The 25,916-nt window shown below is 38.7% G+C and overlaps 1 protein-coding gene across 3 annotated transcripts in view; it reads right to left on the reverse strand.

Moving 5' to 3' along the window:
* Window positions 1-25,398, reverse strand: part of ELMO3 (engulfment and cell motility 3) — a 345,089-nt gene extending 319,691 nt beyond the window's left edge. Inside the window, exon 1 of one of the 3 annotated variants that reach the window (XM_053702885.1) lies at window positions 25,344-25,398. The gene's annotated coding sequence lies outside the window, so the exon portion shown is untranslated. Of the gene's footprint in view, window positions 1-16,866; window positions 16,889-25,338 lie in introns of those variants that run through there. The other 2 variants (XM_053702894.1, XM_053702901.1) reach the window with 2 other exon arrangements.
* Window positions 25,399-25,916: the final 518 nt, after the last annotated feature.

The raw sequence follows: 25,916 nt of genomic DNA on the forward strand, positions 1-25,916 counted from the left end.
CGCAACTTCCGGCGACACGTATGACGCCGGAAACAGAAAGAAAATAAATAAATTTTTGCGCCAAAAAAGTCCGCGCCAAGAATGACGCAATAAAATGAAGCATTTTCAGCCCCCGCGAGCCTAACAGCCCACAGGGAAAAAGTCAAATTTTAAGGTAAGAAAAAAATGATTGATTCAAATGCATTATCCCAAATATGAAACTGACTGTCTGAAATAAGGAATGTTGAACATCCTGAGTCAAGGCAAATAAATGTTTGAATACATATATTTAGAACTTTATAAAAAAGTGCCCAACCATAGCTTAGAGTGTCACAGAAAATAAGACTTACTTACCCCAGGACACTCATCTACATGTTGTAGAAAGCCAAACCAGTACTGAAACGAAGATCAGCAGAGGTAATGGTATATATATATAAGAGTATATCGTCGATCTGAAAAGGGAGGTAAGAGATGAATCTCTACGACCGATAACAGAGAACCTATGAAATAGACCCCGTAGAAGGAGATCATTGAATTCAAATAGGCAATACTCTCTTCACATCCCTCTGACATTCACTGCACGCTGAGGAAAACTGGGCTCCAACCTGCTGCGGAGCGCAAATCAACGTAGAATCTAGCACAAACTTACTTCACCACCTCCATAGGAGGCAAAGTTTGTAAAACTGATTTGTGGGTGTGGTGAGGGGTGTATTTGTAGGCATTTTGAGGTTTGGGAAACTTTGCCCCTCCTGGTAGGAATGTATATCCCATACGTCACTAGCTCATGGACTCTTGCTAATTACATGAAAGAAATCCTCTTCCCAGTTGTCTACTCTTGGAATGTGGATGGCAGATAGACAGCAATTGTGAAGTTCCGCCCACTGAATAATCCAAGCCACCTACTTCATGGCTAAGGAACTCCGAGTTCCTCCCTGGTGGTTGATGTAAGCCACTGAGGTTATGTTGTCCGACTGGAACCTGATAAACCGGGCTAAGGACAACTGAGGCCAAGTCATCAGAGCATTGAAAATTGCTCTCAACTCCAAGATGTTTATGGGGAGAGCAGACTCCTCCCGTGTCCAAAGTCCCTGCGCCTTTATCAAGTCCTAGACTGCTCCCCAGCCCAGCAGACTGGCATCCTTGGTCACGATCACCCAAGAAGGTCTCCGGAAGCACGTGCCCTGAGACAGAATTTTCTGAGAAAGCCACCATGGGAGAGAGTCTCTTGTTGACTGATCCAGATCTATCCTCTGAGACAGATCCCCTGATTCCTGTTCCATTGTCTGAGCATACATAACTGCAAAGCTCTCAAACGGAATTGAGCAAAGGGAATGATGTCCATGGAAGCAACCATCAGACCAATTACCTCCATACACTGAGCCACTGATGGCCTTACAGTAGACTGTACAGAGAGGCAAGAAGTCTTGCTCTTCTGACCTCTGTCAGAAATTTAACACAAACCCCCAGGGAATAAAGAGCCCAGAAGCATTAAACCTTTCCTTACAGAACAGAGCTAAATCGGTCTCACACATGCTTTACAGTGCCTGCCCCATGCCAGATGTAATCCTGACCCCAGGATTATCTAAATCCCAAATTAATGCAGCAGGAAATTTTAATATTCTTAGTGCATAATCTCCCCACCTGAAAGAGAAAGCAGTTACCTGCAAAATCCGCTGTCCGGCATGTAGACAGCCCACAAGGTATGAGAGGAGACAGTTCCTCACAGAGACCTGTAGAAAAGACAGAACAGAGTAAACCTACTCTGGCTTTCTATACTAGGGCAGCAAACTGTTAGGAAAACGTACCAAGGCCCACCTTACAAGTTCCTAACTGCTTTAAAGCTACCACTACCCTTACTGAAGAGATTAAAGTGGAGTACGGCTAGACCCAATAATCTTGCTTGAAGCAAAAGAAATCCAATTTTCATCAGACACCAAAACTTCACCTCCTCCATGCACCGAAGCAAAGAGAATGACTGAGGTTTGTGGGAAGGGGAGTGATACTTAGCTTGGCTGTGGTGCGCTTTGCCTCCTCCTGCTGGTCAGGAGTGATATTCCCAACAGTAAATGATGACGTTGTGGACCATATTCCCAACAGTAAATGATGGCTAAGATGGCTGCAAATAGGTAGAGGGGGGAGGGTTAGAGAGCTGTTGGGGGGGGGGGATACTACCCCGCAGAAAATATATTTTAAAAAAAACAAACAAACAAAAAACTTTTATTTTTATACTGGCAGACTTTCTGCCAGTAATTAAAGGGCCATGATACCCAAATGTAAGAACTTCAAAGCAGCAAATCAGTATGCCTGTCCCGGGACATCTAAGGAAGTGAGCTTACGTGCAAACACATCTTATTTCCCTATTCAGTTTAAGGAAGTTTACTATGAAATCTCATGAGATCACAGTAAAAGAGTTCATGACCTCAGCACTGCTGATGCTGATTGGCTGCTGTTCATTTCTTCATTTACTTTTTTTACCTGCAGCTGAGCAACAGCTGAAGTATATTTTTTTTACACAGAACTTACTCTGCTGAGCTGAGGAAATTGTGAAGTAAAATATCTTCTTTTTTACATAGAGATGCTCAGGTGATATTTTCCTGTCAGCTTTTTACAGTTATACTGCATCAGTTTCAAGTGATTTAGCATAGGAGTATTATGTCCCTTTAAGATGGGGTTGACCTTTGAGAGGTGGGAAGGGAAGAGAGCTGTTTGAAAGGGGTCAGGGAGAGATCAGGGGATGGAATGTGTCAGGTGGGAGGCTGGTCTCTACACTAAAGCTAAAATTAACCCCTTCCAGCTGGGCATAATACAAGTGTGGTGCACAGCGGCATTTATCCTCACTGATGAGGCCCACAGTAGGCCAAAAAACATAATTTATGTAAGAACTTACCTGATAAATTCATTTCTTTCATATTAACAAGAGTCCATGAGCTAGTGACGTATGGGATATACATTCCTACCAGGAGGGGCAAAGTTTCCCAAACCTTAAAATGCCTATAAATACACCCCTCACCACACCCACAAATCAGTTTAATGAATAGCCAAGAAGTGGGGTGATAAAAAAGTGCGAAGCATATAAAATAAGGAATTGGAATAATTGTGCTTTATACAAAAAAATCATAACCACCACAAAAAAGGGTGGGCCTCATGGACTCTTGTTAATATGAAAGAAATGAATTTATCAGGTAAGTTCTTACATAAATTATGTTTTCTTTCATGTAATTAACAAGAGTCCATGAGCTAGTGACGTATGGGATAATGACTACCCAAGATGTGGATCTTTCCACACAAGAGTCACTAGAGAGGGAGGGATAAAATAAAGACAGCCAATTCCTGCTGAAAATAATCCACACCCAAAATAAAGTTTAACAAAAAACATAAGCAGAAGATTCAAACTGAAACCGCTGCCTGAAGAACTTTTCTACCAAAAACTGCTTCAGAAGAAGAAAATACATCAAAATGGTAGAATTTAGTAAAAGTATGCAAAGAAGACCAAGTTGCTGCTTTGCAGGTCTGGTCAACCGAAGCTTCATTCCTAAACGCCCAGGAAGTAGATACTGACCTAGTAGAATGAGCTGTAATTCTTTGAGGCGGAGTTTTACCCGACTCAACATAGGCAAGATGAATTAAAGATTTCAACCAAGATGCCAAAGAAATGGCAGAAGCTTTCTGGCCTTTCCTAGAACCGGAAAAGATAACAAATAGACTAGAAGTCTTACGGAAAGATTTCGTAGCTTCAACATAATATTTCAAAGCTCTAACAACATCCAAAGAATGCAATGATTTCTCCTTAGAATTCTTAGGATTAGGACATAATGAAGGAACCACAATTTCTCTACTAATGTTGTTGGAATTCACAACTTTAGGTAAAAATTCAAAAGAAGTTCGCAACACCGCCTTATCCTGATGAAAAATCAGAAAAGGAGACTCACACGAAAGAGCAGATAATTCAGAAACTCTTCTAGCAGAAGAGATGGCCAAAAGGAACAAAACTTTCCAAGAAAGTAATTTAATGTCCAATGAATGCATAGGTTCAAACGGAGGAGCTTGAAGAGCTCCCAGAACCAAATTCAAACTCCAAGGAGGAGAAATTGACTTAATGACAGGTTTTATACGAACCAAAGCTTGTACAAAACAATGAATATCAGGAAGAATAGCAATCTTTCTGTGAAAAAGAACAGAAAGAGCAGAGATTTGTCCTTTCAAAGAACTTGCGGACAAACCCTTATCCAAACCATCCTGAAGAAATTGTAAAATTCTCGGTATTCTAAAAAAAATGCCAAGAAAAATGATGAGAAAGACACCATGAAATATAAGTCTTCCAGACTCTATAATATATCTCTCGAGATACAGATTTACGAGCCTGTAACATAGTATTAATCACGGAGTCAGAGAAACCTCTATGACCAAGAATCAAGCGTTCAATCTCCATACCTTTAAATTTAAGGATTTCAGATCCGGATGGAAAAAAGGACCTTGTGACAGAAGGTCTGGTCTTAACGGAAGAGTCCATGGCTGGCAAGATGCCATCCGGACAAGATCCGCATACCAAAACCTGTGAGGCCATGCCGGAGCTATTAGCAGAACAAACGAGCATTCCCTCAGAATCTTGGAGATTACTCTTGGAAGAAGAACTAGAGGCGGAAAGATATAGGCAGGATGATACTTCCAAGGAAGTGATAATGCATCCACTGCCTCCGCCTGAGGATCCCGAGATCTGGACAGATACCTGGGAAGTTTCTTGTTTAGATGAGAGGCCATCAGATCTATCTCTGGGAGCCCCCACAATTGAACAATCTGAAGAAATACCTCTGGGTGAAGAGACCATTCGCCCGGATGCAACGTTTGGCGACTGAGATAATCCGCTTCCCAATTGTCTACACCTGGGATATGAACCGCAGAGATTAGACAGGAGCTGGATTCCGCCCAAACCAAAATTCGAGATACTTCTTTCATAGCCAGAGGACTGTGAGTCCCTCCTTGATGATTGATGTATGCCACAGTTGTGACATTGTCTGTCTGAAAACAAATGAACGATTCTCTCTTCAGAAGAGGCCAAAACTGAAGAGCTCTGAAAATTGCACGGAGTTCCAAAATATTGATCGGTAATCTCACCTCCTGAGATTCCCAAACTCCTTGTGCCGTCAGAGATCCCCACACAGCTCCCCAACCTGTGAGACTTGCATCTGTTGAAATTACAGTCCAGGTCGGAAGCACAAAAGAAGCCCCCTGAATTAAACGATGGTGATTTGTCCACCACGTTAGAGAGTGTCGAACAATCGGTTTTAAAGATATTAATTGAGATATCTTCGTGTAATCCCTGCACCATTGGTTCAGCATACAGAGCTGAAGAGGTCGCATGTGAAAACGAGCAAAGGGGATCGCGTCCGATGCAGCAGTCATAAGACCTAGAATTTCCATGCATAAGGCTACCGAAGGGAATGATTGTGACTGAAGGTTTCGACAAGCTGTAATCAATTTTAGACGTCTCTTGTCTGTTAAAGACAGAGTCATGGACACTGAATCTATCTGGAAACCCAGAAAGGTTACCCTTGTTTGAGGAATCAAAGAACTTTTTGGTAAATTGATCCTCCAACCATGATCTTGAAGAAACAACACAAGTCGATTCGTATGAGACTCTGCTAAATGTAAAGACGGAGCAAGTACCAAGATATCGTCCAAATAAGGAAATACCACAATACCCTGTTCTCTGATTACAGACAGAAGGGCACCGAGAATCTTTGTGAAAATTCTTGGAGCTGTAGCAAGGCCAAACGGTAGCGCCACAAATTGGTAATGCTTGTCTAGAAAAGAGAATCTCAGGAACTGATAATGATCTGGATGAATCGGAATATGCAGATATGCATCCTGTAAATCTATTGTGGACATATAATTCCCTTGCTGAACAAAAGGCAATATAGTCCTTACAGTTACCATCTTGAACGTTGGTATCCTTACATAACGATTCAATAATTTTAGATCCAGAACTGGTCTGAAGGAATTCTCCTTCTTTGGTACAATGAAGAGATTTGAATAAAACCCCATCCCCTGTTCCGGAACTGGAACTGGCATAATTACTCCAGCCAACTCTAGATCTGAAACACAATTCAGAAATGCTTGAGCTTTCACTGGATTTACTGGGACATGGGAAAGAAAAAATCTCTTTGCAGGAGGTCTCATCTTGAAACCAATTCTGTACCCTTCTGAAACAATGTTCTGAATCCAAAGATTGTGAACAGATTTGATCCAAATTTCTTTGAAAAAACGTAACCTGCCCCCTACCAGCTGAACTGGAATGAGGGCCGTACCTTCATGTGAACTTAGAAGCAGGCTTTGCCTTTCTAGCAGGCTTGGATTTATTCCAGACTGGGGATGGTTTCCAAACTGAAACTGCTCCTGAGGACGAAGGATCAGGCTTTTGTTCTTTGTTGAAACGAAAGGAACGAAAACGATTGTTAGCCCTGTTTTTACCTTTAGACTTTTTATCCTGTGGTAAAAAAGTTCCTTTCCCACCAGTAACAGTTGAAATAATAGAATCCAACTGAGAACCAAATAATTTATTTCCCTGGAAAGAAATGGAAAGTAGAGTTGATTTAGAAGCCATATCAGCATTCCAAGTCTTAAGCCATAAAGCTCTTCTGGCTAAGATAGCCAGAGACATAAATCTAACATCAACTCTAATAATATCAAAAATGGCATCACAGATGAAATTATTAGCATGCTGGAGAAGAATAATAATATCATGAGAATCACGATTTGTTACTTGTTGCGCTAGAGTTTCCAACCAAAAAGTTGAAGCTGCAGCAACATCAGCCAATGATATAGCAGGTCTAAGAAGATTACCTGAACATAGATAAGCTTTTCTTAGAAAAGATTCAATTTTTCTATCTAAAGGATCCTTAAACGAGGTACCATCTGATGTAGGAATGGTAGTACGTTTAGCAAGGGTAGAAATAGCCCCATCAACTTTAGGGATTTTGTCCCAAAATTCTAATCTGTCAGGCGGAACAGGATATAATTGCTTAAAACGTTTAGAAGGAGTAAATGAATTACCCAATCTATCCCATTCCTTAGCAATTACTGCAGAAATAGCATTAGGAACAGGAAAGACTTCTGGAATAACCGCAGGAGCTTTAAAAACCTTATCCAAACGTATAGAATTAGTATCAAGAGGACTAGAATCCTCTATTTCTAAAGCAATTAGTACTTCTTTAAGTAAAGAGCGAATAAATTCCATCTTAAATAAATATGAAGATTTATCAGCATCAATCTCTGAGACAGAATCCTCTGAACCAGAAGAGTCCAAAGAATCAGAATGATGGTGTTCATTTAAAAATTCATCTGTAGAGAGAGAAGATTTAAAAGACTTTTTACGTTTACTAGAAGGAGAAATAACAGACAAAGCCTTCTTTATGGATTCAGAAACAAAATCTCTTATGTTATCAGGAACATTCTGCACCTTAGAAGTTGAGGGAACTGCAACAGGCAATGGTACATCACTAAAGGAAATATTATCTGCATTAACAAGTTTGTCATGACATTTAATACAAACAACAGCTGGAGGAATAGCTACCAAAAGTTTACAGCAGATACACTTAGCTTTGGTAGATCCAGCAGGCAGAGGTTTTCCTGTAGTATCTTCTGGCTCAGATGCAACGTGAGACATCTTGCAATATGTAAGAGAAAAAAACAACATATAAAGCAAAATAGATCAAATTCCTTATAAGACAGTTTCAGGAATGGGAAAAAAATGCCAAACATCAAGCTTCTAGCAACCAGAAGCAAATGAAAAATGAGACTGAAATAATGTGGAGACAAAAGCGACGCCCATATTTTTTGGCGCCAAATAAGACGCCCACATTATTTGGCGCCTAAATGCTTTTGGCGCCAAAAATGACGCCACATCCGGAACGCCGACATTTTTGGCGCAAAATAACGTCAAAAAAATGACGCAACTTCCGGCGACACGTATGACGCCGGAAACGGAAATGAATTTTTGCGCCAAAAAAGTCCGCGCCAAGAATGACGCAATAAAATGAAGCATTTTCAGCCCCCGCGAGCCTAACAGCCCACAGGGAAAAAAATCAAATTTTTGAGGTAAGAAAAATATGATAATTAAAGCATAATCCCAAATATGAAACTGACTGTCTGGAAATAAGGAAAGTTGAACATTCTGAGTCAAGGCAAATAAATGTTTGAATACATATATTTAGAACTTTATAAATAAAGTGCCCAACCATAGCTTAGAGTGTCACAGAAAATAAGACTTACTTACCCCAGGACACTCATCTACATGTTTGTAGAAAGCCAAACCAGTACTGAAACGAGAATCAGTAGAGGAAATGGTAAATATAAGAGTATATCGTCGATCTGAAAAGGGAGGTAAGAGATGAATCTCTACGACCGATAACAGAGAACCTTATGAAATAGACCCCGTAGAAGGAGATCACTGCATTCAATAGGCAATACTCTCCTCACATCCCTCTGACATTCACTGCACGCTGAGAGGAAAACCGGGCTCCAACTTGCTGCGGAGCGCATATCAACGTAGAATCTAGCACAAACTTACTTCACCACCTCCCTTGGAGGCAAAGTTTGTAAAACTGATTTGTGGGTGTGGTGAGGGGTGTATTTATAGGCATTTTAAGGTTTGGGAAACTTTGCCCCTCCTGGTAGGAATGTATATCCCATACGTCACTAGCTCATGGACTCTTGTTAATTACATGAAAGAAAGTACGTCTGGGCTTTTGCCGTTTCTCTCATTCAGAGAGGGATTGCCTGGTATTTTGGGGATGTACTGTACTGTTAAGTCAGGATCAGACTGATATGCTACAGGAAAGTTCTTCTCTGTGAAAGGCACATGTTGCGCAAAAAGAGTCTGCTTCTTGGGTGGTAACTAGCCATAGAACAAGCTATTATGCTATTGTTCGTTCCCAGGTTGAGCGTTTCTCTCTTTTAATTTATGCAAATTATTACTCTTAGGGAAGTTTCCCTAAGTGTGATGTGGGAATCCAGACGTGGACCCGTTGCTCAGTGTGCCTAGAGGGATATGGCTGCACCTCACTGACGAGGCCCACACTAGGCCGAAACGTACGTCTGGGGTTTTGCCGTTTCCCTTGTTCAGAGAGGGATTGCCTGGTATTTCGGGGCTGGACTGTACTGTTAAAGGGACACTAAAGCCAAAAGTTTTCCTTCATGATTCAGGTAGAGAATACAATTTTAAACAACATTCCAATTTACTCCTATTATCTAATTTGCTTAATTCTTTAGATAGTATTTGCTGAATAAATAGCAATGCAAATGGGTGAACCAATCACACTAGGCAAACACCAATCAGCAGCTACTAAGCCTATCTAGATATGCTTTTCAGCAACGGATATCAAGAGAATGAAGCAAAATAGATAATAGAAGTAAATTAGAAAGCTGTTTAAAAGTGCATGCTCTATCTAAATCATGAAAGAAAACATTTCTGTTTCTCGTCCCTTTAAGTCAGGATCAGACTGATATACTACAGGAAAGTTCTTCTCTGTGAAAGGCACATGTTGAGCAAAAAGAGGCTGCTTCTAGGGTGGTAACTAGCCATAGAACAAGCATTATGCTATTGTTCGTTCCCAGGTTGAGTGCTTCTCTCTTTTATTAATTTATGCAATACTTTGGGTTGTCTGCTAAAAAAAATATATAGTTTTGATATGGAAATATAAAAAAGGCTCTATATTCTGTTTAAATGTAGTGATAGCAAAAATGCTAAAAATGAACTGGTCTTTTGGGGACGTTTTTGTCTAAAATGCCCTGTCCTTAAGGGGTTAATGTCCCTTTAAGCACTACAGGGCTGCAGTGTGTGCATCAATGTTTACAGAAGGTTATAGTGCTCCGACACGTGCACACTCCTGAGCCTACTTCAGTATTCTATCATGAAAAAGTTTTGTTTTTTTAATTGTACACTCTAAATCTCTGGTTTGCAAACCTGTCCTCATCCTTAAAATCTGGCCTGTTAGAGAGGCCTATCTGAACTGGTGCAGAGGTGAAATAATCAGCTGATTAGTAAAAAGAGTAGAGAGAGGGCGCCACAATAGCGTGATATCGCCTGGAATGCAGGTACAGATAAAAGTAAGTATTATGCTTACCAAATAGTGTCACTTTTTTATCTGATGAAACGACCCTTTTGAGGTTGAGAAACGCGTCATAAGTATTAAAAGTCATTTTTATTTGAAGTTGTCTGTGTTGTGGTTTATCAATACCAACTGAACAACACACAAAAGATTACACCTTTGCAGCACCTGAAGTCCAGTCAACAGGAGGCATATACAAAGTTGCAACCAGGACAAGTGCCTTTGGAGCTTGGCTTCCACAGTGTACTAGCTACTGATAAGTGCTAGCCTGCTCTTTTGCACTGGTCACAGCACAGTGCCACACTATTTGGTAAGCATAATACTTACTTTTATCTGTACCTGCATTCCAGACGGTATCACGCTATTGCGGCACCCTCTCTCTACTCTTTATATTTTAACAGTTGTTCCACACTCTCTGGGATCAAGAGGAGCAGCCTGACTCACCATACCTATTAGGAGGATACCTTTATCCCTTCAATTTACCACCAGCTAATGAACATTAAACAGGACTAATACGGTAGATCTGATCTACTATATTTAAAGTGTATTACCTTGTTTTATATTGAATACTGTTTTCTTTTTTAAACATCAGCGCTCTTTTATATCCCTTCATTGGGATATGTTCATTTATGATTAGTAAATATGGTTATTTTACCTGCTCTCATCCAAGGTAATCCTGAAAGTCTGGCCTAATTTTGACTTTCATGTCCTTTTAACATTCATTTAGAGGCCTTTTTCTTATTACCTCTACCTGAGATACAGTTATCTAACAAATATAATCATATGAAGCGCTAAGTCAATACAGTAAATTTGCATAATCAACAAATGCAAGATAACAAGACAATGCAATAGCACTTAGTCTGAACTTTTTTCTGACAATTTTAAAAGTTATGTCCATTTCCACTCCCCCTGTGCCATGTGACAGCCATCAGCCAATCACAAATGCATATAAGTACCATGTGACAGCCATCAGCCAATCACAAATGCATACACGCTTATTCTGTGACTTATTGCACATGCTCAGTAGGAGCTGGTGACTCAAAAAGTTTAAATATAAAAAGATTGCACTTTCTTTTTAATGGAAGTAAATTGGAAAGTTGTTTAAAATTGCAAGCTCTATCTGAATAATGAAAGTTTAATTTTGACTTGAGTATCCCTTTAACCCCTTAACGACCGAGGACGTGCAGGGTACGTCCTCAAAAAAAAGGCAGTTAACGCCTGAGGACGTACCCTGCACGTCCTCGGTGTGGAAAGCAGCTGGAAGCGATCCCGCTCGCTTCCAGCTGCTTTCCGGTTATTGCAGTGATGCCTCGATATGGAGGCATCCTGCAATAACCTTTTAAAGCCATCCGGTGCAGAGAGAGCCACTCTGTGGCCCTCTCTGCACCGGAGATCAGTGGCTCAAAGCGTTGGTGGGTGGGAGCCGGACCGGGAGGCGGCCATCGATGGCCCTGGTGATGTGGAGGGGGGGCGGGATCGTGGGCGGGGATGGCCGGGGGGCGCGCACGGATGCGGGCGCGTGCACGGGAGGGTGGGGGCGGGCACGTGCACGGGGAGGGAGCGGGTGGGAACCGCTACGCTACAGAAAATCAAATAGTAAAAAATGTTAAAAAATGTTAAAAAATGGGTAAAACAAAAATGATCAGCAAGGTGGTGGGGGTTTCTCTGTGTGGGGGGGAAGCTACACTACAGAAAAAACCCATACAAACAAACTGGGTACTGGCAGACAGCTGCCAGTACCCAAGATGGCCCCCAATGAGGCAGAGGGGAGGGTTAGAGAGCGGTTTTGGGGGGGATCAGGGAGGTTGGGGGCTAGGGGGGGATCCTACACAGTAGCATATGTAAATATGCTTAATTTTTTTTTATTTTTTTTTTAAAAACCCTTTTATTTTAGTACTGGCAGACTTTCTGCCAGTACTTAAGATGGCGGGGACAATTGTGGGGTGGGGGAGGGAAGGGAGCTGTTTGGGAGGGATCAGGGGGTGGGATGTGTCAGGTGGGAGGCTGATCTCTACACTAAAGCTAAAATTAACCCTGCAAGCTCCCTACAAACTCCCTAATTAACCCCTTCACTGCTAGCCATAATACACGTGTGAGGCGCAGCAGGATTTAGCGGCCTTCTAATTACCAGAAAGCAACGCCAAAGTCATATATGTCTGCTATTTCTGAACAAAGGGGATCCCAGACAAGTATTTACAACCATTTGTGCCATAATTGCACAAGCTGTTTGTAAATTATTTCAGTGAGAAACCTAAAATTGTGAAAAATTTTACTTTTTTTTTCAATTTGATCGCATTTGGCGGTGAAATGGTGGCATGAAATATACCAAAATGTGCCTAGATCAATACTTGGGGTTGTTTACTACACTACACTAAAGCTAAAATTAACCCTACAAGCTCCCTAAAAGCTCCCTAATTAACCCCTTCACTGCTGGGCATAATACACTTGTGGTGCGCAGTGGCATTTAGCGGCCTTCTAATTACCAAAAAGCAACGCCAAAGCCATATATGTCTGCTATTTCTGAACAAAGGGGATCCCAGAGAAGAATTTACAACCATTTATGCCATAATTGCACAAGTTGTTTGTAAATAATTTCAGTGAGAAACCGAAAGTTTGTGAAAAAATTTGTGAAAAAGTGAACGATTTTTTGTATTTGATCGCATTTGGCGGTGAAATGGTGGTATGAAATATACCAAAATTGGCCTAGATCAATACTTTGGGATGTCTACTAAAAAAAATATATATACATGTCAATGGATATTCAGGGATTCCTGAAAGATATCAGTGTCCCAATGTAACTAGCGCTAATTTTGGAAAAAAGTGGTTTGGAAATAGCAAAGTGCTATTTGTATTTATGGCCCTATAACTTGCAAAAAAAGCAAAGAACATGTTAACATTGGGTATTTCTAAACTCAGGACAAAATTTAAAAACTATTTAGCATGGGTGTTTTTTGGTGGTTGTAGATATGTAACAGATTTTGGGGGTCAAAGTTAGAAAAAGTGGTTTTTTTTTCCATTTTTCCTCATATTTTATAATTTTTTTATAGTAAATTATAAGATATGATGAAAATAATGGTATCTTTAGAAAGTCCATTTAATAGCGAGAAAAACGGTATATAATATGTGTGGGTACAGTAAATGAGTAAGAGGAAAATTACAGCTAAACGCAAACACCACAGAAATGCAAAAATAGCCCTGGTCCCAAACGGACAGAAAATGGAAAAGTGCTGTGGTCATTAAGGGGTTAAATACTGTGCCAGCTAGTTCAGGTATTCCCTAAGTCTCCTTTTACAACAGTAGCGTTTACTGGAATCAATAAAGCATTTGACTGTGCAGTTTAGAAAATGTGTCTGAACATGAAACTACTGTACAATGGAATTAGTCTTAAAATGTAAGCTTTAATTAAGATCAAATAAATATTCACTGTGCACTATGACTAGCTGATGTTAAATATGTGCTGAAAAAAACCCTGTCATTTTTAGGAATGATGATTTTTGTGCTACTGGCAAACCTTTTGATTAAATTGCATACATTTTATGACAGGACAGCTAATCACATATAAGAAACTGTAAGAAACAGCTGCTTGTAATTGCCTTCAGGAAAGCAAATCAGTTTCATTTGTAATGTGAGCAATAAATTCTTTCATAAAATTTTATAACTAACTTTTTTTTTTTTTAAATAATTTTTATTGAGGTTGCAAATACAGTACAACAGACAAGTAGTGTTACAAAAATCAGAGAGATATGTGTAGAAAAGAACATATCAACCGCTTAGACCACAGCATACAATCATATCTATTACATCACATGGATACTAACAGGCCCATTTATCAAGCTCCGTACGGAAACACAAGACCGCTGCTCCATAACCCTGTCCGCCTGCTCTGAGCAGGCGGACAGGAATCGCCGGAAATCAACCCGATCGAATACGATCGGGTTGATTGACACCTCCCTGCTGGCGGCCGATTGGCCGCAAGTCAGCAGGGGGCGGGGTTGCACCAGGAGCTCTTGTGAGCTGCTGGTGCAATGTTAAATGCGGAGAGCGTATTGCTCTCTGCATTTAGCGAGGTCTTGCGGACCTGATCCGCAGTGTCGGATCAGGTCCGCAAGCCCTTTGATAAATGGGCCTGTTAGCATACTGTAGAACAACCCCAAATTTTTCTCTTTTTAACCAAGAGACATACATAGATCATATGATCAAAGACCTGTAGTAGCGTATATATAATTAACTATTTTAAACATTCAAATAGTTCATTGCAATCCTGATAGTTATATTTTAGTTGTATGCAAGTTTCATGGTTTAAAAGTAGGATTTAAGCTTAATTTTATTTTTTTAGTAAAAAAAAAAATCACAACTGTGTTTATTAAAGTGAACATAATAAAGATCACATCAATCCTTGGGGCTGATTTATGAAGCTGCGAATGCAGCTCTTTCCGCGCGAACCTTCAGTTAAAAGTTAAGAAGCAGCGCGGTCTTTATTAGAAGCTCAGAACAGCGATCGCTTGAAACAAATAAAGAAGCTTTCTCCATGAAGTATGTTATACTTCATGAATGAAAGTCCCCTTTATTTGTTTCAATAGTTTTGACTAAACACATTTAAGATGTAGGCATCAAGGTATCTGAGAGAACTGTTCAGTGACGATTAGCTGAAGAGGCCTGTTAGCCAGAAACCCTGCTCCGAAATAATCCCCACAATCCATTTTTCTTAACATTCTTTACACCTACAATTTCAGTCACTTTGTTTACCCACCTGTAAAAACATACATTTGTTAATTTACCAAATATTAAAAGGGACATGAAACCCAAACATTTTCTTTCATGGTTCACATAGAGAATATAATTTTAAACAACTTTCCAATTAAATTCTATTATTTAATTTGATTCCTTCTCTTGTTATCCTTTGCTAAAAGGTTTATCTTGGCAAGCTCAGGAGCAGCAAAGAACCTAGGTTCTAGCTGCTGATTGGGGGCTGCATATATTTACTGATTTCCATAAGCTCATCCATGTGTTCAGTTAGAAACCAGTAGTGCATTGCTACTCCTTCAACAAATTATACCAAGAGAATGTAACAAATTAGATAATAGAAGTAAATTAGAAAGTTGTTTAAAATTGTATTCTCTATCTGAATCATGAAAGATAATTTTTGGGTTTCATGTCCCTTTAAAGGATTCCAAAACTTTTCATTTTTATGTTCAATTAGATCATCACAATCATATCACAAACGCTTATATTTCAAAACTTTTGACATAAAAATGAGCGTTATAAGTCTAATAAAATTATATTTTAGATTTCGAGAATGACGTCACTGAAGCCAAACCTCCGTTTATGGTGCTTTCAATACCAAAATTAATCTCCAATCATAATCCGTTTTCGTGCATATAATTATTATCCCGTTTCGTCACCCGGCGTATGTGCAATACGATACGGTAATTCATGCATGCCCATATTGTACCTTCGATATCACACTTACCCATACAAAGCTCCATACGTATTGTATGACGAGTTCATAAGATCGCGTATGCGCATTACCGCTGAAGTCCGACATTTTGATAACTCAGGTTATCGTAAATGATTTGTGGATGAAAACAGTGGGTTTGGAAATCAATAATTTTTAGAAGCATATCTTGATAATGGTAAGAATCTGACAAGCAAAGCAATTTACATATATAATTGTTAGATATGGATATAGCGATTGAAGAAAAGTGTTTTGCAGCGTTTAGTGTCCCTTTAAGTAATATTACATCAAATTACATGTAAATATGTACTGCAGAAGTTTCCAATATAAGAAATGCTTACAAAACTAAAAAATCAATCAACATTAGGAATAAATATGAAATTAAAATAAAAATTATGATTTTTGACTAATGTGTCTAATAATTTGGCAAGGTACTGTAATATAATTTAAAATAAATCCTAAAATCCAAGGAGTGTGCAGACCTGACACTCATTGGTTGTCATGGACAGGTAATTCTTTTCTAGCTGGGTCTTTGTTATCTGCTGCACATTTTATTTATAAGCCTCAGAGACATTAAACACTTTTATATTATAATATAAAATGTTTAATTATACATAATAAACTATTGCAATATATTTGCATTATTTATTTTTGCCAACTTTTCTTGTAATGTAACTCTGAACACAGTGCAGACTTCACATGCCTAATCCTGCTACATATTTGTCCCTAACTAGCCTCAGCAGATACTGCAAAATGATGAAAGTTTTATTAACAAAATATCAATGTGACGTCTCACCTAGAGCGTGTTAAAGCTATATCGGTCTCGTTAATTGAGTAATGAGGGAGGGCTGTGTCATTATGGTGAAGGAAAGTGCTGGAGTGTATTATACTGGAATGAACCAGTGTTAAAAGACTGTTTGGACTATATGCTGAAAACACACTGTTTGTTTGATTTACTGGAATACCGTTTTAATCTGCAAATAAACAGGCTGCAGGCCTTTCAAACTTGACAACAGTATATATGTATGTGAATATACACTCACCAGCCACTTTATTAGGTACACCTTGCTTGTACCGGGTTGAACCCCCTATTGCCTTCAGAACTGCCTTAAAGTGACGGTAAATAAGAATGTTACAATGAAAAATATATTAATTTTCAAGTAAAACACATAATTTTATTTTTTTAAAAGTGTATATATATTTCTTTCATTTAAGTGGCAAGAGTCCATGAGCTAGTGAAGTATGGGATATACATTCTTACCAGGAGAGGGCAAAGTTTCCCAAACCTCAAAATGCCTATAAATACACCTCCCGCCTCACTCATACCTTAGTTTTACAAACTTTGCCTCTCATGGAGGTGGTGAAGCAAGTTGTGCTTGATTTTCTTCAGTGATAGGAGCTTCTAAGCATATTGAAGCCCAGTGCCTCTCAAAGTACAGTGTTTGTCTGAGGGATGTGAAGTGAGTATTGCCTGATGACATCATGTTTTCACCTATGGGAAAACATAATTTATGTAAGAATTTACCTGATAAATTAATTTCTTTCATATTGGCAAGAGTCCATGAGCTAGTGACGTATGGGATATACAATCCTACCAGGAGGGGCAAAGCTTCCCAAGCCTCAAAATGCCTATAAATACACCCCTCACCACATCCATAATTCAGTTTAACGAATAGCCAAGAAGTGGGGTGATAAAGAAAGGAGTAAAAAAGCATCAACAAAGGAATTGGAATAATTGTGCTTTATACAAAAAAAACATAACCACCATAAAAAGGGTGGGCCTCATGGACTCTTGCCAATATGAAAGAAATTAATTTATCAGGTAAATTCTTACATAAATTATGTTTTCTTTCATGTAATTGTCAAGAGTCCATGAGCTAGTGACGTATGGGATAGCAAATACCCAAGATGTGGAACTCCACGCAAGAGTCACTAGAGAGGGAGGGATAAAAATAAAGACTGCCAATTCCGCTGAAAAAAATTAATCCACAACCCAAATCATAAGTTTTAATCTTATAAAGAAAAATAAAAAAAACTGAAATTATAAGCAGAAGAATCAAACTAAAACAGCTGCCTGAAGAAGAAAAAACATAAAAATGGTAGAATTTAGTAAATGTATGCAAAGAAGAGCAAGTTGCTGCTTTGCAAATCTGATCAACTGAAGCTTCATTCTTAAAAGCCCATGAAGTGGAAACAGACCTAGTAGAATGAGCCGTAATCCTCTGAGGCGGAGATTTACCCGACTCCAAATAAGCGTGATGAATCAAAAGCTTTAACCACCAAGCCAAGTAAACAGCAGAAGCCTTCTGACCTTTCCTAGAACCAGAAAAGATAACAAATAGACTAGAAGTCTTCCTGAAATCTTTAGTAGCTTCAACATAATATTTCAAAGCTCTCACCACATCCAAAGAATGTAAGGATCTTTCCAAAGAATTCTTAGGATTAGGACACAAGGAAGGGACAACAAATTTTCTACTAATATTGTTGGAATTCACAACTTTAGGTAGGAATTTAAATGAAGTCAGCAAAACCGCCTTATCCTGATGAAAAATCAGAAAAGGAGACTCACAAGAAAGAGCAGATAATTCAGAAACTCTTCTAGCAGAAGAGATGGCCAAAAGAAACAACACTTTCCAAGAAAGCAATTTAATGTCCAAAGGATGCATAGGCTCAAACGGAGGAGCCTGTAAAGCCTTTAAAACCAAATTAAGACTCCAGGGAGGAGATATTGATTTAATGACATGCTTGATACGGACCAACGCCTGTACAAAACAATGAATATCAGGAAGTTTAGCAATTTTTCTGTGGAATAAGACAGAAAGAGCAGAAATGTGTCCTTTCAAAGAACTTGCAGACAAACCCTTATCCAAACCATCCTGAAGAAACTGTAACATTCTAGGAATTCTATAAGAATGCCAAGTGAATTTATGAGAAGAACACCATGAAATGTAGGTCTTCCAAACTCGATAATAAATCTTTCTAGAAACAGATTTATGAGCCTGCAACATAGTTTTAATTACTGAGTCAGAGAAACCTCTATGACTAAGCACTAAACGTTCAATTTCCATACCTTCAAATTTAATGATTTGAGATCCTGATGGAAAAATGGGCCTTGAGATAGAAGGTCTGGTCTTAGTGGAAGTGGCCAAGGTTGGCAACTGGACATCCGAACAAGATCCGCATACCAAAACCTGTGTGGCCATGCTGGAGCCACCAGCAGCACAAACGATTGCTCCATGATGATTTTGGAAATCACTCTTGGGAGAAGAACTAGAGGCGGAAAAATATAAGCAGGTTGATAACTCCAAGGAAGTGTCAATGCATCCACTGCCTCCGCCTGAGGATCCCTGGACCTGGACAAGTACCTGGGAAGTTTCTTGTTTAGATGAGATGCCATCAGATCTATTTCTGGAAGCCCCCACATCTGAACAATTTAAAAAACACATCTGGGTGAAGAGATCACTCTCCCGGATGTAAAGTCTGATGACTGAGATAATCCGCTTCCCAATTGTCTATACCTGGGATATGGACGGCAGAAATTAGACAGGAGCTGGATTCTGCCCAGGCAAGTATTCAAGATACTTCTTTCATAGCTTGGGGACTGTGAGTCCCACCCTGATGATTGACATATGCCACAGTTGTGATATTGTCTGTCTGAAAACAAATGAACGGTTCTCTCTTCAAGAGAGGCCAAATCTGAAGAGCCCTGAAAATCGTTCCAAAATATTGATAGGTAATCTCGCCTCTTGAGATTTCCAAACCCCTTGTGCTGTCAGAGATCCCCAGACAGCTCCCCAACCTGAAAGACTCGAATCTGTTGTGATCACGGTCCAGGTTGGAAGAACAAAAGAGGCCCCTTGAACTATACAATGGTGATCTAACCACCAAGTCAGAGATAGTCGAACATTGGGATTTAAGAATATTAATTGTGATATCCTTGTATAATCCCTGCACCATTGGTTCAGCATACAAAGCTGAAGAGGTCTTATGTGAAAACGAGCAAAGGGGATCGCGTCCGATGCTGCAGTCATGAGACCTAAAACCTCCATGCACATAGCTACTGAATTGAATGACTGAGACTGAAGGTTCTGACAGGCTGCAACCAACTTCAATCGTCACTTATCTGTTAGAGACAAAGTCATGGATACTGAATCTATCTGGACACCTAAAAAGGTTACCCTTGTCTGAGGAATCAAAGAACTTTTTGGTAAATTGATCCTCCAACCATGTCTTTGAAGAAACAACACTAGTTGATTCATGTGAGATTCTGCAGAACGTAAAGACTGAGCAAGTACCAAGATATCGTCCAAATAAGGAAACACCGCAATACTCCGCTCTCTGATTACAGAGAGAAGGGCACCGAGAACCTTTGAAAAGATCTTTGGAGCTGTTGCTAGGCCAAAAGGAAGAGCAACAAATTGGTAATGCTTGTCTAGAAAAGAGAATCTCAGGAACTGATAGTGAACTGGATAAATCGGAATATGAAGATATGCATCCTGTAAGTCTATTGTGGACATATAATGCCCTTGCTGAACAAAAGGCAGAATAGTCCTTATAGTCACCATTTTGAATGTTGGTATTCTAACATAATGATTCAAGATTTTTAGATCCAGAACTGGTCTGAATAAATTTTCTTTCTTTGGGACAATGAACAGATTTGAATAAAACCCCAGACCCTGTTACTGAAAAGGAACTGGCACGATTACCCCAGAAGACTCCAGGTCTGAAACACACTTCAGGAAAGCCTGTGCTTTCTCGGGGTTCACTGGAATGCGTGAGAGAAAGAAACTTCTCACAGGCGGTCTTCCTCTGAAACCTATTCTGTACCCCTGAGAGACAATGTTCTGAATCCAATGATTTTGGACTGTATTTATCCAAACATCCTTGAAAAATTTTAGTCTGCCCCCTACCAGCTGAGCTGGAATGAGGGCCGCACCTTCATGCGGACTTGGGGGCTGGTTTAAATCTCTTAAATGGCTTGGATTTATTCCAGACTGAGGAAGGCTTCCAATTGGAAACAGATTCCTTAGGGGAAGGATTAGGTTTCTGTTCCTTATTCTGTCGAAAGGAACGAAAACGGTTAGAAGCTTTAAATTTTCCCTTAGATTTTTTTATCCTGAGGTAAAAAAGCCCCCTTCCCCCCAGTAACAGTAGAAATTATAGAATCCAACTGAGAACCAAATAATTTATTACCTTGGAAAGAAAGAGATAGCAACGTCGATTTAGAAGTCATATCAGCATTCCAAGTTTTAAGCCATAAAGCTCTTCTAGCTAAAATAGCTAAAGACATATAGTTAACATCAATTCTGATGATATAAAAAATGGCATCACACTTTATATAAATGCATAAAGTGCCAGACCATAGCTGGGGTGTCTTAAGTAATAAAAAACATACTTACCAAAAAATATACCCATCCATATATAGCAGATAGCCAAACCAGTAGAGGTAATGGTATATGAGAGTATATTGTCGAGGTAGGGAGGTAGGAGATGAATCTCTACGACCGATAACAGAGAACCTATGAAATAGACCCCCGTTAGGAAAATCATTGCATTCAATAGGTGATACTCCCTTCACATCCCTCTGACATTCGCTGTACGCAGAGGAATCAGGCTTAAAAAAAAAGCTGAAAAGCGCATGTCAACGTAGAAATCTTAGCATAAACTTACTTTACCACCTCCATAGGAGGCAAAGTTTGTAAAACTGAATTGTGGGTGTGGTGAGGGGTGTATTTGTAGGCATTTTGAGGTTTGGGAAACTTTGCCCCTCCTGGTAGGATTGTATATCCCATACGTCACTAGCTCATGGACTCTTGCCAATTACATGAAAGAAATCTATATATATATATATATATCTATATATCTATATAGATATTTATATATCTATCTATCTATATATATGTATATATATCTATCTATCTATCTATATATATATATATATATATATATATATATATATATATAAAAATAAATAACATTTTCTTCTATGTGAAGAACATTGGAAAATATTCATCACTTCCTTCGGGTTTAGTGTTGTAGGTCCACAAGTTGTCGGATTAGTGGGCGAGCAATACGATTTAGTTGTTTGTTTTTTTTTAAAGCGTGCACCATTGAAGTCTATGGGGATAAGAAGATAGCATTGTTGCTATATCCAAAGTCCTCAACTTAGCATGCATCAAATTTCGGTTGCACGCTGTTTTTACTTTAAACTTGTAATACACGCACTAAACTGTCCAAGTTAAATGTTTACTATGAGTGCAGTTGGCACGCAAGGGAAAAAAACAAAAGTGCACCACTTGTAACTGGGCCCTTACTGTTGGAATACATGTATTAGTTTACACCTCATTACAATATGGGACATAAAACACAAATGTATCATGATTCAGATAGAGTGTAAAATAAAATAAAAAACTTTCCAATGTATCTCTATTATAAAATATACTTTATTCTTATGGTATCCTGTGTTGAACAGTAGGGAGTGAACACATGTCTGGAGAACTAAAAGACTTCAGTTTTACAATAACACATTTAACAATGTTATAAATTTGCAAGCACACTAGATCATGTGAGAAGTGTATCTGCCGTATAGTGCTCCAGTCACTTGCACACTACCTACCTAGGTATGCTCTTTAACAAATAATACCATGAAAACAATGTAAATGTGATAATAGGAGAAAATTGGAAAATTTAAAAAAATTGGATGAATCATAAAAAAAAATGTTGGATTTCTTGTCCCTTTGACTCTGAACAGGAAGGAGGTAAAAACAAAAGAAACACAAAGATGGATTAGTACAGATGCAGCATAGAAGGTACCAGCAAGATATATAGAATGTACAATTAAATAACATGAGCTTCAGATAAACAAACTCTGTTGAGCACAGCTTGTTTTGCAAGTGATATACGGACAACTATTGTTTTCTTGTTAATCCTGTTAGTTTACCTTATCAGGTAGCTTTAAAAAAAGCTTAAAATCCACAAAACAAGTAAAATGACCCCAGTTACCTTCACATGAAGTCCTGGAATCTAAGCTTCAAGTGAGATAATCTGTTACTTTACACCAGAATTTTGATGCAAAAACATTGGGCTCCGTTGTAATAAATGAGTTTAAACGGACATTAAAGGGATAATTTACTCAGGCAAACAGCTGAGAAAAGATCAGTGTTTTTAAAGATGTTATTGATGATTTATAGGATGATGTCATGGGTTATGTCACTACTGATGCCATTGATTATGTCATAGGTGATGTCACTAGTGATGTAATTGATGATGTCATGCAAAGCACCCAGGGCAGGGGTATTTTAAGCTGGGAATTTCCTTGCTTTTTAACGTTTGACTACCAACAAACTCTAGGCATTCATGTACGTTAAAACCTTTGCAATATACCTTTATTAAAGGGATATGATATCCAAAATGTTCTTTTGTGATTCAGACAATTTAAAAAAAGTTTCCAATTTACTATTATCACATTTCCTTTGTTCCCATGGTATTCTCTGTTGCAGAGGTACCTAGACAGACATCTGGATGGCAGGAAATTATACTGCCATCTAGTGCTCTTGCAAATGGATAACATTGTTGCCAAACTGCTACCATATAGTGTTCCAGAAATGGACCGGCTCCTAAGCATACATTCCTGCTTTTCAACAAAAGATAACAAGACAGCAAAGAGAACGTGATAACAGAAGTAAATTAGAAAGTGGTTTAAAATTGCATGCTCTATCTGAATACTAAAAGAAAATGTTTGGGTTTCATAGCCCTTTAAATACAGTCATGACCCCTAACCAGTGTTCCCCTTAAAAGGATCTAAACCCTTCTTTTGTGATTCAGACAAAGCATATTATTTTAAAAATGTTTTTATTTAATTCTGTCACAACATTTGTGTCATTCCCATGGTGTTCTGTGTTAAAGAGATACATAGGGAGGTGTCTGGAGAACTACATGGCAGGAAATAGTGCAGTCATCTCGTGCTCTTGCAAAACTGCTGCCATATAGTGCTCTAGACATGTGCACGCTCCTGAGCTTACACCCTTGATTTTCAACAAAAGGCACCAGAGAACAAATATTTTTTTAAATAAAAGAAGTAAATTAGAAAGCTGTTTAAAACTACATGCTCTATTCGAATTATGAAAGATAAAGTTTGGTTTTCATATCCCTTTAACCATAACCCCACACCATTAATCTGACCTGGCTCCACTACATGACCCCTCCAACACCCAAGTGACCCCCTATAGGATCCAAAAATGGTTGATCACTGATTATAACAGTGTGATGGATCAATGTTTCACAGTAAGCCTACCCAGCTGAACTCACATTAATCAAATAACCAATTTGGATCAACAAAAAAACAAATATACGAAGCAACACTGCACAAGGCTAAGAATGAGATTAGGAAGAAAATATCCAGAAAAGAATGAAGAAACATGATTCAACCCTCTTTGGGTGATGTTTACTTAGATTTAGGAATTTTTGACAGTTTTAGGTTTAAGGGTGGGGGTTGCATTGGTGGTATCACATGGGGGCTTAGATTGTTAGAGGTGTTGCCATGGTGGATCACATGGGGTATCATATGTAACATATACATACATTATATATACAACAGATAGGTCACTGTGTTTTAGAGACCAGGATTGCCATTGGGGATTATGTCTGCTGGGCATTAGGGGAGATTGTGTAGTGGTGTCTGGTCAGGCTAGTGGGGTTACATAGTTGCCAACATTTCAAAAAAAATTCCAGGGACACTTTGCAGCAGAGCAAGCAAGCGGGTTACTGGAGTATTGACGACCTACTGTTCAACTGCTCCGCCCACTCAGTTCTGCAATCAAAACACACCCATTTGAAAGTAATAGTATAATTTAGACTTATCCATAGTTTATTATACAGATTACACCAAGCTCTTACAGTTTATTATACAGATTACACCAAGCTCTTACACCTACCCAGTCTCTGGAACACATTCTGGGCATATGGTTATTTTTACAACACAGCATCAAAATTAGAAAGACAAATAATATGTGAACCCATTCAATAATAATAACAATATTTAATTAGGAATGAATTATATTTAAATAATACACTATATCTATTTATCATCTATCTGTTAATGTGTATGTGTGTGTATATATATGCAAACAACAAATGTTGTGCAAAAGAGATTTTCAGGGACATTTCCAGGGACAAAAAAAATCCAGGGACATACAACAAAATCCAGGGATTGTCCCTGGAAATTAGGGACTGTTGGATACAATGGGGTTAGTGAATAGCCATTCACAATGGCAGTTGTTCACACTGGGATTACCCAGAGCATCATTGATTGGTTGTACCTGATAAGTTGGATGTTGGGAGGGTGATATTTTGACGACTACTAGGAATACTGGACTGTAAACTGTTCACTATATCACATATACCACGTGTTATAGCAAGAGGGTTGGAAGGTCCTTACCTGGCTGGTAATGATAGTAAGGAGCCATAACAATTCCATAACAAATAAACAAAACACTCTCACTAAATAGCAGCAATTAGAAGTAAAAGCTCTTACTATAATGTTTATAAAGGCTCCATGCATATACCTTGACAATGTATTCTATTTAGCAGTACATGCTCAAATATCATTTGACTTTAGAGAAAAAGATTTAGACAGATGATGGTAACACACAGGAAAGCAGAGAGCATAGAATATACAGTCTGATAAATGCAATAACACCACAAAGGATTCTTCCTGTGTGTGAGTCTGTATTAAACAGAAATAAAGTATTTAGTTTTGCCCTTCAGTAGTATTAATTTAACAGAAAGTCAGAGACTCACATTACCTGCAAGAGACTTCCTGGAACACTGAAAGGAGAAAAAAAGGTGAAGGGAGGAGAGAGAGAAAGGTGGAGACAGGGAGTGAGCAGAATGATAGAAATGTGAAGGGAGGGAGCAGAGAGGGAAATAGAGAGGTGGGGCCTGTAAGGGAGGAACAGAAATGTAATGATAGTGAGGGAGGAGATATATGAACTTTATTCAAAGGAAAAATGTTGTAACAGAAACAAAACAGAGGCGCTTGATAAGAGAGAGAATTTATAACAATTGTATGGTCACTGTGATCTAATAACTTTATTGTGATGTGCTGCAGTTCTGTCAGATGCATTTTACAGCACAGGGTGATGTTGTGCTACCAGACATATATATATATATATATATACACACTGTACCACCTATGTTCATAGCGCTGCGTTACCTGTTAGCGCTCTACAAATACCTGATAATAATAATAATGTAGTTTTTCTTTAAAAAATAAAGATATTTTTAACACAGAAATTAAAAAAATAAATAATTAAAAAGTTCACTAAACATCTTACACTACAACTACTGAAACGAAAGAGGAACCAATTAATTTATTA

Source organism: Bombina bombina, chromosome 1 (genome assembly GCF_027579735.1).
Source record: "Bombina bombina isolate aBomBom1 chromosome 1, aBomBom1.pri, whole genome shotgun sequence".
Classification (NCBI taxonomy): Eukaryota; Metazoa; Chordata; class Amphibia; order Anura; family Bombinatoridae; genus Bombina; species Bombina bombina.